This window comes from Cervus elaphus, chromosome 21 (genome assembly GCF_910594005.1).
Source record: "Cervus elaphus chromosome 21, mCerEla1.1, whole genome shotgun sequence".
NCBI lineage: Eukaryota > Metazoa > Chordata > Mammalia > Artiodactyla > Cervidae > Cervus > Cervus elaphus.
In genome coordinates, this window is record NC_057835.1 from 77624616 (window position 1) to 77638195 (window position 13580).

Below are 13580 nucleotides of genomic sequence, written 5' to 3' on the forward strand. Positions count from 1 at the left end.
CAGTTGTAGACTGGCAGAGTTCAGACTCAAAAACCGGTCTGTCTTTCCAGTAGTTCATATAATAGAAGAACTCAAACGACACCCTTTCTAAAGAGTAATTAATATAGAAATCCAAGCCATAATAATTTACTAACCAAACAAAGAATGGTTGAGCCGCATCCATTTCTTAAAGATCCTAAGGATAGTTCATTGAAGAGCCATCTGTTTACATGAAAAATAGATGCAGAATTCGTGACCAGAAAAGAGATCAAAGGTCAAAATCCCTGTAATCACCCCCAAAACATGCAGAGCAGGAAAGGTTTTGTCCTAGGACCTTATAAAATTCTCTTTAAAACCTTTATTTTCAGCAGACTTTAAGAAGCAATGACAAGCGTTTAACAAATACTCGAGTGTCGAAATACACATTGAATAACACAGTGATGAACATTCAAGACCGACATGTGAATTGTTGTTCGGGTGCAAAGTATAAGGAGGGAGTGTCTGTCTCATCATTGCCAAGATTGCAATTATCAAGCTGTTACTGGAGTCAGCTTCCCTCTTGGTTCGTGCAGGGGCGTGATCATGGGTCCTGTGGTCATTGCCTCTACACAGAATAGTTAGCTCTGCTCTGAGAAAACACGTTGCATAACCACCAACAGCACTCAAATGAGGCCAGACATCGTGAGTTCACATTCTTGATCCAAAGAGCAGTGGGGAACGGGAGTGGGGATGACTTGGAGCCCACCGAAAAGAACCATGACTGGAAAACCAGCTCAGCCACTGAGGTTTAACCCAGGGTTGTCTTTAACATCAGTACCGTGACCATCAGGGTTCCCTGGTGGCTCAGACGGGAAAGAATCTGCCTTCAAGGCAGGAGACCCAGGTTCAATCACTGGTTCAGTACAGTCCATGGGGTCACAGAGAGAGCCAGGACTGAGTGAGTAACATTTTCACTGTTCATGACGACCATGCAATTTATCCTCCAAACTAGAGCTCTTCAGAGGGGACTGTTATTAATAAATACCTTGGGATAACAGGCATAAACTGGGGTTGCCCCCAGAAGTGCAGGACTATTATTAGTATCACGTCCGTAAATAAGAAGATAAGCATCTCAACAGTGCATATGCACAATAAAGTGTCACAGCCTCTCTGGGATCATTTTGGACTAAAGAAGCTATGTGATAATTCCAGCCAGAAGCATTGCCTCTGGTCTGGGGAATAGAGACCCATGATTAAATGAACCGCAGCCTGTATTAGCATGCAGAAAGCAAGACCACGGTTCTGTTTTACCTTTTGTCCCAAGAACACAAACTCCAAGACAAAAGGGCAGTGATATGGAGTAAACCCCGACTTTCACCCTCTCTCCTGTGGCCTCGTGGCATTTTGTTCATATTTAGATACTAGTACTTAATAAGATCTGTGGCCTTCTTAATCCCTACCTGTGAGCAACTTTAGAATAAAGAGCATTTATCTTACTCAACTCTGGAGCCCAGATGAGATGAGATGAGATGGGATTCAGCACACAGCTGCATAGTGCATCTTCAATAAACGCAGAGGTAGTTGAATGAAAATGGTAGGATCAAGATTCTTAATCCTGAAAACTATAGGATTTACTACATCCACTAACATGGAACTTAAGAAATGAAATTTCCCTTTTGGTTACTGAAGACCTAACTGATGTGAATTTCAGGAAGAACCTCCTTAGAAAATCTGAGTGCCTCTGTCCCTCACTTACTTTACTTTGCTTTCATATGCAAATGTAAGAATGAGAGCAAAATAGATCTTTTCAAGCTGATCACAACATTAACAGGCTTCAATCCACTTTAGCTTTGCCAGTTACTTGTTTAATCTCTGCAGAGCCTTTTTGGTGATTTCAGCTTTGTTCTGCAGGGAGGGTATCAGTTTTACCAGCCTACTTTGGTGTTTGCTAAGCAGAAATGATTGTGGTGTGTCCTAAGATGGGCAGGAATGGTAAATATTCCTTTTGGACTCACCCTGCCTGCCGTACCTTTCTTTCCCTTCAGCCGCCATGCAATCAGAGTTCTAAATAAAGAACTTACATGTGTTTTTAAGCAGCCAAATTCACCTCTGTTTATTTCACCTCCAGGAATATTCTTTGGCTAGAAGCTCTGGGAGCTTCATTTACTGGTGGCTCAGTTAAGACAGACCACGACATACTTCCAAGATGGTTTCTGGGCAGAATTCAACTAGAGCTACTTCAAATTCTTTTCAGACGTGGACAGGGCATAAATACATATATTTTTGATAGCAACTATGGAAGAGTTGCAGCATCGTATCTTTTCTGGAATGAGGTGGGATATAAATAAATAGGTAACTACGCAGAGCTCCATCTCAGATATTTGTTTACAAGGAAAAGGTCTGAAGCCTCCAACCCATCCTGTCTATGCGGCCAGAGTTATTTTCCTAAAGGGAGAAACAGATCCATCACAGCCCTGCCTCCAACCCTCCCAAGTCTTACTTGACCCACCAGTTTGCATGTCTTACCTCCATGTACAAGGCCCGGGGAGCTATACACTCCCCTGACTCACCTCTCCCACCCTCTCACACGCTTCTTCCATTCCTGGGCAGTGGCATGGGTTGATAGCAAGAATGACCCGGTCCCCGAGCCCTCCACACTCTGCCACGTGACTTAGCAGCACCCACTGATTTTCCTACTTGCTTCGCCTAATCGAAAGTGATGGGGCCTGGGGTTCATATCCAGTCCTCAGAAGGCCTTACGTAGACAAGTCATCCTAGGTGAGGTCATTGTAGACAAGCCAGCTCCCAGCTGCAGGCCGGCGGGTCGCGGATGCAAGGGTGAACCCTGCCGAGATGGGCAGGATGCAGCCGGGCGGGCGCAGTGCAGCCAGATCCACAGAACCCCCTAGCCCGTCCACGGCCTCATGATGAGTGACGCTTGCCTACTGTTCAGTCCACCGGATTGGGGAGAGTAGCGATTGTTTACAGAGACTTCGTGTGGCTAAACAGAATGGATAGACTGTCTACAGACCAAACCACTTACACTCCCTGAACACAACTGACCTTTCAACTCGCCACTGTTTTTAAAGATGCTATTCTCTCTCGGTTCGGTCCACAGTTATGAATAGGTCATCCACATTTTCCAACATTCATCTCCCCTTTCTTTTTCAGCAGGAGACACTTCCACTCCCTTTTCAAGATCTTGCAACGCGAGTGCTCCCATGACCCCGCAGTCGTGGGCTGAACGGAACTCTCGCCCATTCCCCCTGCTGTCTCCTCCTTGGTTGCTCACTCTCTCTCCACGCTTCTCAGCATTCACGCCTACCACTATTCTAGCAGCTGTCGCATTATACTGAGTTTATTTTGCATTTTTGTCTCCTGCACTGAACTATAAGCTCCTTGAGAGAAGAAGAGAGGCTCTTTTACAGTAGCCAGGGCCTAGGGCAGGTCTACAGACTTTAGTTGCATGACTGTGTCAACTTCCCACGACGAGTTGGCTCCTTATCAATTTCTACATTCATAAAATAAAGACATGGAAGAGTTACACAATACAAGTGAGGACCATAACTTAATTTTCAATCATATGTTAGCACTACACTAGCATTAAGGAAATAAAAAACATGCCATTAAGCCTATAAAAGGATGGTTTAAGGTCATCATAAAGATTTGTGGGATAGCCAACCCCTTGAATGACCTGAATTACGAAATTTTCACTTTATTGAGAAACCAGAAGGTGTATTCTTACTGGAACTACTACACATAAGAAGGAAGATACCGGGCAGAAAATGATTTTCATGGTCTAGTAATTCTGCCCTGGCAAATGCATTTGATTACTGTATCTACTGCTCAAAGAGCCTATCTTCTGACTAGGAGAGAGGACTTGAAAAACGCATAATGTGAATTGAACTTGCTCTAATACTGCCGTGCGCGCGCTGCTTTTGTGTGGCATCCCTGTTAAAAAGGTTCTTTTGGATGCATAGACTAAAGACTCCATGCAGATAGCTCAGGGAGGGAAGGTAATCATCAGGACGCTAAGACCGAGGCCAGCAGGATCCTTATCTGAAAAACTCTGAGGACAGGGGCAGCAATGCCACAGCGAAGGGCTGCCGAAGGCTGGCCGCCATGTGGCTGATGGGCCCCGTCAGCCCAAGGGGTCCCCATGACCCGCCACCCTCCCCGCTGCTGGTCTCACCCTGGGGCTGGGTTCGCTGCCCACACCCGTCTTCCCAGGCCCCCGGCCGGCTGCCACTGAAAGGAAACCCACAGCCTTGGCTGGCGTACTCACAGCCTCTCTCAGAGGGGCCGGTTCATTTCCGCTCCCCTCCGGAGGACTGATTCACCTCGCTTTGGTAAGTTCGTCCGGCCAAGAGACGTCATCTGATTGACACAGCGGCTGCGCCATCACCCTGCCCACCGCGGCTCTCCACTGGAGCTGGGGGCCCAGCCCCCAGACTGGCTCCCCCGCTGCTTTGGAAAGCAATGATTCATTAGCTTAAGCCTGAAGAATGAAATGTGTATTTCCTCTGGGCCTTAAATACTCATTATTAGTTTAGGCTTTGTTTCAAAGGAAAAGAAAAGAAGAAAGGAACAAAATTTTAAGATCCTGATTGGCTGACTTTTTAATAAAAATAGACCATTTTTATAGCAAGTTTAGGTTCACAGCAAAATTGAGTCAAAAGTATCGAGATTTCCCTTATATCCCCTGGCTACACACATGCACAGCCTCTCCCACTATCAATATCCCCCACCAGAGTGGTTATAATCAATGAACCTACATTGATAGGCCATATCATTCAAAAACAGTTTATATTAGGGTCTACTCTTGTACATTACATGGGTTGTAAGTTTATGACATGTACCCACCGTTACAGCATCATACGGAATAGTTTCACTGCCCTAAAAATCCTCTGTTCTCTTCCTGTTTAATCTCTTTCCCCTGCCAACTCCTGTCAATCACTGATCTTTTCACTGTCTCCAAACCTTTGCTTTTTCTAGAATGTAATGTAGCTGAAATCATACACTTTGCAGCCTTTTCAGATTGGCCTCTTTAACTCAGTAATGTGCATTTCTGTTTCCACCATGTTTTTTCATGGCTTGTTAGCTCATTTCTTTTTAGCATCAAATACTCTTCCATTGTCTGAATGTACTACAGTTTATTTTTATTTATCCATTCCCTTACTGAAGGACATCTTGGTTGTTTCCAAGTTCAGGCAATTATGAGTAAAGCTGCTATCAACATCCAAATGCAGATTGTTGGGGGTAAGCATAAGTTCTTAACTCTTTTGAGCAAATACCAAGTTATTGCTGGATCACATGATAAGAGGATGCTTAGTTTTATAAGAAACTGCAAAATGCCTTCCAATTGGATGACTTTGAAACTTTCTGCTTTCAAAATATTAATGCCGTCTTCTCCGAAGCGTGGAATTGACAGTGATGAGTCAGCTCTGTCCTGATCAGTCTATGACTGTCCTCTTGTATTGCTTTTCTTTCTCTTTTCCTTCTTCTTCACAACAATTTTGCAGTCTCCGCATCTTGTCCACTCCCCATCCACACCTGAGGTTGTGATTTCAGAGAAAATGAGGCATTCTGAACTGAGCCACTTCAACAGTTTCTGGCTGCAAAATAACCTGCCTTTTTCCATCCATCTTCTTTCGCTTTGTCATTCTTGCTCTCTCTCTCTCTCATACACACACACATACACACACACACACACACACACACAGAGTTTCTCTCCTCCAACCAAGCATGATTCTTTTATCTGAGCTCTGAACCTCAATATAACCACATAGTTTTCTGTTTTCCTTTTATGTCTTCTAAAATCTCCTCTTCTCTTTCTTCTCAGCGGGTAGAAAGCTTAAATCACTGGCATCTGAAAGGAGCAACGCCAAGAGCCTCCGATTACCTTCCGTAGTGCCTCTCTGAGAAGCAGCAGGTCTCCTCTGCTAAGGCTTGCTTGCTTGCTGCTCAGTCTCCTCCCCGCTGACCCTGGGCCCTTACTCCTCTGACTCTGTGTTCTCTGGGGTCCGCAGTTAACCTCTAACCACAAACGTAGTGACTACTCCTCAGCCTTGCCGTGGCTCCGTTCCAGCGCTTCCAGGCCTCACTCTGACCACTGTCCCAGTTTGGGTCCTGCCCCTGCCCCACCCCCTTTCCTGGCCTGCCTCTCCTGTCCCGTGTGTGTCTTTTTGTGGATTCTTTCTCTCCTTGTTCTTTCTTCTCAAGACCTCAGCTGGGCTGCTTAGACCTAACCGTTGATCTGTGGTGTTGGCCTGCATCGTTGGCGTGTTAGTCTAGCACACCTTCACCCTACTGATGGGTGGCAGGATGTCTAACTTTATATCATCTAATCAGGTTACTTCAACCCCAACTCATAAGTTTAAAAGCTCACAGATGTAGAGCTCACAATACTCCCTTCCACGATGAATGAGTTTCTAGTTAGCCAAACCCGTGTGCTTGCTTCAGCAGTTTTGGTACCTTTGCAATATGCTTCAGTTGCTTCAGTCATGTCCAACTCTTTGCGACCGTATGAACCATAGCCCGCCAGGCTCCTCTGTCCATGGGATTCTCCAGGCAAGAATACTGGAGCGGGTTGCCATGCCCTCCTCCTCCAGGGCATCTTCCTGACCCAGGGGTCCAACCAGTATCTGTATCTCTTAGGCCTCCTGCGTTGTCAGGCAGGTTCTTACCACTAGTGGCCTGAGGAGCCCGCCTTTGCGATACTCCACCACAGTTCTCTCTACACTCAGTCCTGCTCAAAGCATCCATACAGCACTGTCGGAGTTGTTATGCTAACAAATAAATCTGACTTTCACTTCTCTACTTAGAAATATTTCATAGCTCTCTGCTACCTATAGAATGAAGTAGAAACTTCTTAGAAGTCAAACAAATCCCTCCTCATCCAGCTTTTATCTGACTCTTCATCTTCGTCTCCTGCTGTGCTTGCTATCACACTTTACGCTCCAGAATTGCTAAATTACTATACATATGTGCTCTAGAGAACATTTGTCATCTTGGATGCTCAACGGCAACTAGAAAAAACCCAAGACCCACACTAGTTTTGTTAATAGGAAGAATCCAGTGTAATTAATCATTTGAACATGTACTGCGGGGCTGAAAAGGCAAAGGAGACAGTTGAGGCAACACAGAGTTAGCAACTGCAGGAGCCGTCTGCCAGCCTGTGGTCGGGGGGGCAAAGAGAAGAGGTGTGGTTAGTAGAACCTGGAAGCTTAGGGAAAGGGCGCTGCAGAGTTGGGACCCAGATATCCCAGGAGGGGGCAGCCCTCCTGCTGCGTTAGTATCTCAGGAGTACGTCTCCATGGGGCTTAGTCCCAGATTACTGAAAGGGGGGCACTGGCTATTTGGATCAAGTATCTCATTATGGCATTGCTTTTTGGACTGTGGGAAAAACTCAGGACTGGAATCAGCCGTCCTTATCCTGTTGGACAACGATTTCTATGGTGCCTCTGATAGGACGATGGAGCCAAAGAGGGGGAAACAAGCCCTTCTCATCCTGCAACCTTCTGGTCTTCCTCTGTTACCCCATTAGCAGAGTTTATGGGGGTCCAGCTGGCACAGAAGAAATGGGCCTTGCAGAGCCTCAGCCTCAGCACCAGGAAGCAGAGAAGAGGACAGCGGCTTAATAACCAGCATCCAGACAGGCTTCCTGTTTGAGAAACGAGAAGACTGGAGAAAAGCGGAGCCGTGTTTCTAACTCTGAAAGATGAAGGGAAAGCGTGTTCCCCCCTTTCCGGGCTCAGTGCGGCTACAGCACCTACCTTTACGCCCAAGAATATCCCTCGCAGGACTCTGTCCCTGGAATGAGAAATGCAAAGATGAGGGGACAGTGCAGAGAATTTATTTCGGCTGTGGCTCTGGCGGCAGCAGAGTCCAGTGCAGGGAGGCAGTGGTCTCAGGAAGTGCAGTGATGATGACCAGTGACTAGACCGCCAATGATGAGACTACCAGTGGAGGCGTCCAGGGTCTGCCAGCGCACTGCTAGCTGGCCATTTGCCTCTTGTTTTTTCTCTATTGTGAATTTAGTTCTTTAGACTTCCTGAGGATTCTGGGGGTATGGAAATATCATCCGATATGTTATTTTCTGTTTATGTTAACCAACATAAATTTCTGTTGATTGCAAAAATGGTATCCTGTCTAGTATATCCAACATGCTCTCATATCTCATGCCTTTACAATTTTTCCCCACTTGTGAGGCTCCTTACTCTCATTTACTTATCGTCCAGGTGCTACCTCTTCTGCTTCCAAACAGATATAGTTTTCCATTGCAAAGAGTGACTGTCTTTATAACAGCAGAACTCATCTTGCACTCTAGTCAAATGTTAGCGTTTTCCCCTCTGGTGGTACACTTCTTGAGGTCTGTGTATCTAAAACAGAGCTTGGAATATAGGAGCTCAAAAATATTTGCTGAATAAATAAACAAATGACTTGAAATTCATTGACATTGCTAATGTTTAGTTGCAAATATCTAGATACTTTCTTGTACTACATGAATTATAACTATCAGTAATCAAAACTGATCACACTTCAGGCCCAAGCTACCCAACAATTTCAGCATTTATAATTTATAACATTTAGAAACTTTGCAAATGTTTCTCTTAGGCCCTATTTTTCTTATATTCTTCTCCAGCATACACATTAGGTTAATAATACATGTACTGTGTTTCCATGATACCTAAGTTTATTAATCAAAATATCAGGTTCAGAAAAATTATGTCACTGTGCAGAAACAGTGTCCTTGAAGAATGTACTGTGTGTTATAATTTATCCATAATTCTGATACCTACATATTATAGCTATCATATGTTATGATAGTTTATACATTGCAGCCATTCTCATGGCTCCTTTAAGAGCTAATAATAGAGGGATCTAAAGTAACTCTTTCCTTTTCAATGAGCCTCTATAGTCCCGTGGCGGAGAAAAGAGCCTGTTCCATGGGCCCTTTTCAGACAGGCTCTGTGCAGTTAGACGATCACTCTGTCCCCTCTTACCCTTACAATGCCTTATACAGCCATTGGCAGCCGACCGTGGCGGTTCTGAAACCTCTCCAGGGCTGGCAGCTTCCTTTTCACTTTCACAAATCTGGTTTCTCGAACCTGTCTGACACCCTGTGCAGGCGGCTTCCTAGAGTACAAAGCAGGTTCCTATGCCAATATATTTAAGCATGCTCTGCTGGCCACTCTAGAACCGAGCTTAAGCCTCCGAGCATTGGCACTCCTAAGCCAAGAGTTAAGGGAGACAGAGAGAGTTTTATAAAACTATAACCCAGGAGGCGGGGCGGGGCATATGCCTTAAGGGCCTTCATGACCAAGAGTTTATTAAACATTTACTGTGGGCCCAGAACTCTGTCCCTTCTCCCAAATTTGACCCTGAGTATGTCTGAACGAATTCATTACTCTCTTCTCACTTCCCTAGTATAAATGGAGGGAAAAAAATCTTCTTTTCTGTGTCTAGTTTCTGCAGGAAAAACAAATACATCTATATTGTCTGGGCAGAATGAGGGGCTCCTCCTGGGGTTTATTCTCAGCCTCTTCCAATACTGAAATCTATCTTCAAATCTGGAATCTATCTTCAAACCAACTGACCCTGAAAGTCTAATTGAAAGCTGGTCAGTCACAGAGACACTCGAGAATACTAAAAACTAGAAAAATGAAAAAAAAAAAAAATGCTAGACTTGACAGGACTCTGAGTACAAATTTTGTAAATTTATAAAGAATAGTCAGAAATTCTTCCAACATTTTTCTTTATCAAATTGCTATAGAGTCACACATAGAGAATTACATTCACAATACATTTGTGTCTAATGATTTAGTTGCTGTGTCCTGACATATCTTGAAGGGTAGAGTTACAGAAAAAAAAATGGAGTTGACTATTTCCAATTCCAAAGAAGGCTGAGCACCAAAGAAATGATGCTTTTGAACTGTGGTGTTGGTTAAGACTCTTGAGAGTCCCTTGGACTGCAAAGCGATCAAATCAGTCAATCCTAAAGGAAATCAACCCTGAATATTCATTGGAAGGACTGTTGCTGAAGATCCAATATTTTGGCCACCTGATGTGAAGAGCTCATTGAAAAAGACCCTGATGCTGAGAAAGACTGAAGGCAAAAGGAGAAAGGGCCAGCAGAGAATGAGATGGCTAGATAGCATCACCGACTCAGGGGACATGAGTCTGAGCAAACTTGGGAAGATCGTGGAGGACAGAGGAGCCTGGTGTGCTGCCGTCCATGCGATCACAAACAGTCTGTTGTGTGACTGAACAGACTCTTCAGTTGTTGACTGAACAACAACAATAACTTCCAATTGAGTTCGCTTTGTTGTGTCTAGAAAATATCTCCTCAATAAAAGTGTTAATCTTTATTATAAAATATTTAGTAATTTAATGATAAGAATTTGCGTTCTTCTTTTTTCCATTGCATCTGCACCCTCATTGTGGGTCAGCTCAAGGCCTGATTCAACATTCTGTGTCCAGCGTCTAGTCAAGCGCCTGACTTCTAGGAGCCACTCGTCAAATCGCTTATGAAAACATAAGTAAAAGCTCCTTAAGAAACAAAAGAGGTAAAAGGGAGACGTCTCACCCTGAGTCTGAATAGAGAAGACTCACGTTCATGGCCCAGTTGAGGAGTTACTGTAGGACAAGTAATGACGCCCAAGGCGGAACCCTGTCAATTTTGTCTGTGAGAACTGAAGGCATTTCAGATGAAGAAACTGATGAATAATCTGGCGGCTAAACTGGCCTGGGCAGGGTTTCATGGCAGGGAGAATTGAGGCAAACCTCATGGAAAAGTATTTAAATCGACAAGAAAAGGGCATTCACGTAGCGATGAAGACTAAAGATTGTGGCAGTGGAATTGCATGGAAGATATTAATTAATTTTATGGAGGATATAATAGCTTAGATAAAAGAGTAAGAGAAAAGAGCTTTCTCTTGCTTGCAATCTCCTTGATTTCTCCTCTTTAAAAAAAAATACATGTTCCTTCTGGTTCAAGATGGCAGAGTAGAAGGATATGCACTCACCTCCTCCTGCGAGAGCAAAAAACCAGCTGTTGAACAACCATTGGCAGGAGGATGCTGGAACCCACCAAGAAAAGACACCCCACATGCAAACACAGAGAAGAAGCCACAGTGAGATGGTAAGAGGGAGGCAGTCACGATAAAATCAAGTCCTAAACCCACCGGGTGGGTGACCCGCAGATGGGAGAAAAATAATACCAAGGAAATTCTTGCACTGTTGTGAAGGTTCTGGACCCCAGAACTTCAGACTTCCCAGCTGGGGGACCTGACAAAGAGACTGGAAATCCCGAGGGAATCTGACCTCGAGGGCCAGTGGGATTTGATCACAGGCCTTCCACAGGACTGGGGGAAGCAGAGACTCTGGTCTTGGAGGGCACACACAACATTTTGCATGCACCAAAACCCAGCAGAGAGGAGCAGTGACCCCACAAGAGACTGAACCAAAACTCCCTGCTCATGTCGGAGGGCCTCCTGCGGAGGTGTGGATTGGCAGGGCTGACCACAGGGCCCGGGGCACTGGAAGCTCTCCCTCGGCATAAACCCTCTTGGAGGTCACCATTGACCCGACCACAGAGCCGCAGACCCCACGGCTGGTCATCTCAGACCAAACAACTACCAGGGAGGGCGTGCAACCCCGCCCCTCAGCAGATAATTGGGTTAAAGCTTTACTGAGCAGGCCCTGCCTGCAGAGCAAGACCCAGTTTTTCCCACCGCCAGTCCCTCCATCGGGAAGCTTACCCAAGCCTCTTGGCCTCCTCCATCAGAGGGCAGACAGAGGAAGCAAGAAGAACAGGCTCACAGCGGCTAAAACAAAACCACATTACAGAGAGCTAATCACAAAGAAAAAGCAGAACGTTATGTCCCAGATGAAGAGACAAAGTAAAACCCCAGAAAACATCTAAACAAAGTGGAGCTAGGCAACCTTCCAGAAAAAGAATTCAGAATAATGATGGTGAAGGTGATCCAGAATCTTGGGAAAAGAATGGAGGCAAAGATTGAGACGATGCAAGAAATGTTTACCAAAGACCTAAAAGGAGCAAACAAAGAGAGATGACTGATACACCAAAAGGAATCCGTAGCAGAATAAATGAGGCAGAATCATGGATAAATGACCTGGAGGATAGGGTGAAAATCACTGCCACAGAACTGAATATAGAAAATAGAATAAAAATAATTAAAGGCAGCCTAAGAGACCTTTTGGACAACATTAAACACACCAACAATCACATTACAGGCGTCCCAGTAGGAGAAGAGAGAGAGAAAGGACTTGAGAAAATATTTGAAAAGATCATAGTTGAAAACTTCCCTAACATGGGAAAGGAAATAGTCAACCAAGTCCAGGAAGCACAGAGGTCCAGGCAGGATAAAACCCAGAAGGAATACACCGAGACACATAGTAATCAAACTGACAAAAATTAAAGACAGAGATAAAATATTAAAAGCAACAAGGGGGAAAGGACAGATAACTTACAAGGGAACTCCCATCAGGCTATAGCTGATTTCTCAACAGAAACTCTACAAGCCAGAAGGGAATGGCATGATATTTAAAGTAATGCAAGGGAAGAACCTGCAACCAAGAATACTCTACCCGGCAAGCCTCTTCTCCAGATTTGATGGAGAAATCAAAAGCTTTCCAGAAAAGCAAAAGTTTAAGCGAATTCAGCACCACCAAACCAGCTTTACAACAAATGCTAAAGGAACTTCTCTAGGCGGGAAACACAAGACAAGGAACAGACCTACAGAAAATAAACCCAAAGCAATTAAGAACACAGTAATAGGATCATACATATCAATTATTACCTTAAATGAAAATGGATTTAATGCACCAGCCAAAAGGCATAGACTGGCTGAGCAGATGAAACAAGTGCATGTATGCACTTCCACTTACCACGTCACTCTGCTTGACAACCCCCCCCAAATTGTACATAATTATTTTATATTGTTAATTATGTTCCATTATGGCTTGCAATTACAATTATCTTTCATTTTTTGTCTGGCTATTGGTTGTGAAAACTGATAAACATCTTTTACTCTTGTGATTATGTAACTATTGCTCACTTAACACCATTCTATCATGATCGGTCAACAGAAAAATAAAAGAACTCTAAGTTACCAGAATTAGGATCTAATAGAAAAACCTGTAATCATTTTTTTTTAAATCCAGATGCGTATCAGAACTGTCTTGAAATTTTTTGAAAAATGCAAATGCTCAGGTATTGCCTTTTTCTCCAGAACTCCAGATATGCTTCTAATGAGCAGTCATGTTTAAAAATAACTGGACTATATGATGACCTTTTACTTTTAACCAGTTTGTTTCACTTTTTCTATTTCATATTCAGTGCTCCCATTTCATTGTTCAACTTCTCCATCTCTTTTTTTTTTTTTTTTGAAGTTCTTTCTCAAGTCTTTATCAAGTGTTGTAGAGAAGCTTTTGTATACATATATATATATATGCATAATGTATATAGTTTAGAAAACTTATGAAATTTGTCTAACTAAAAAAATTATGACATTTTGAATCCACTTGCTTGACTTAGTATGAATAGAATGCTAGATTTCTAATTAAAAACTAGATATGCAACAAGCAGCAAAGGTTTA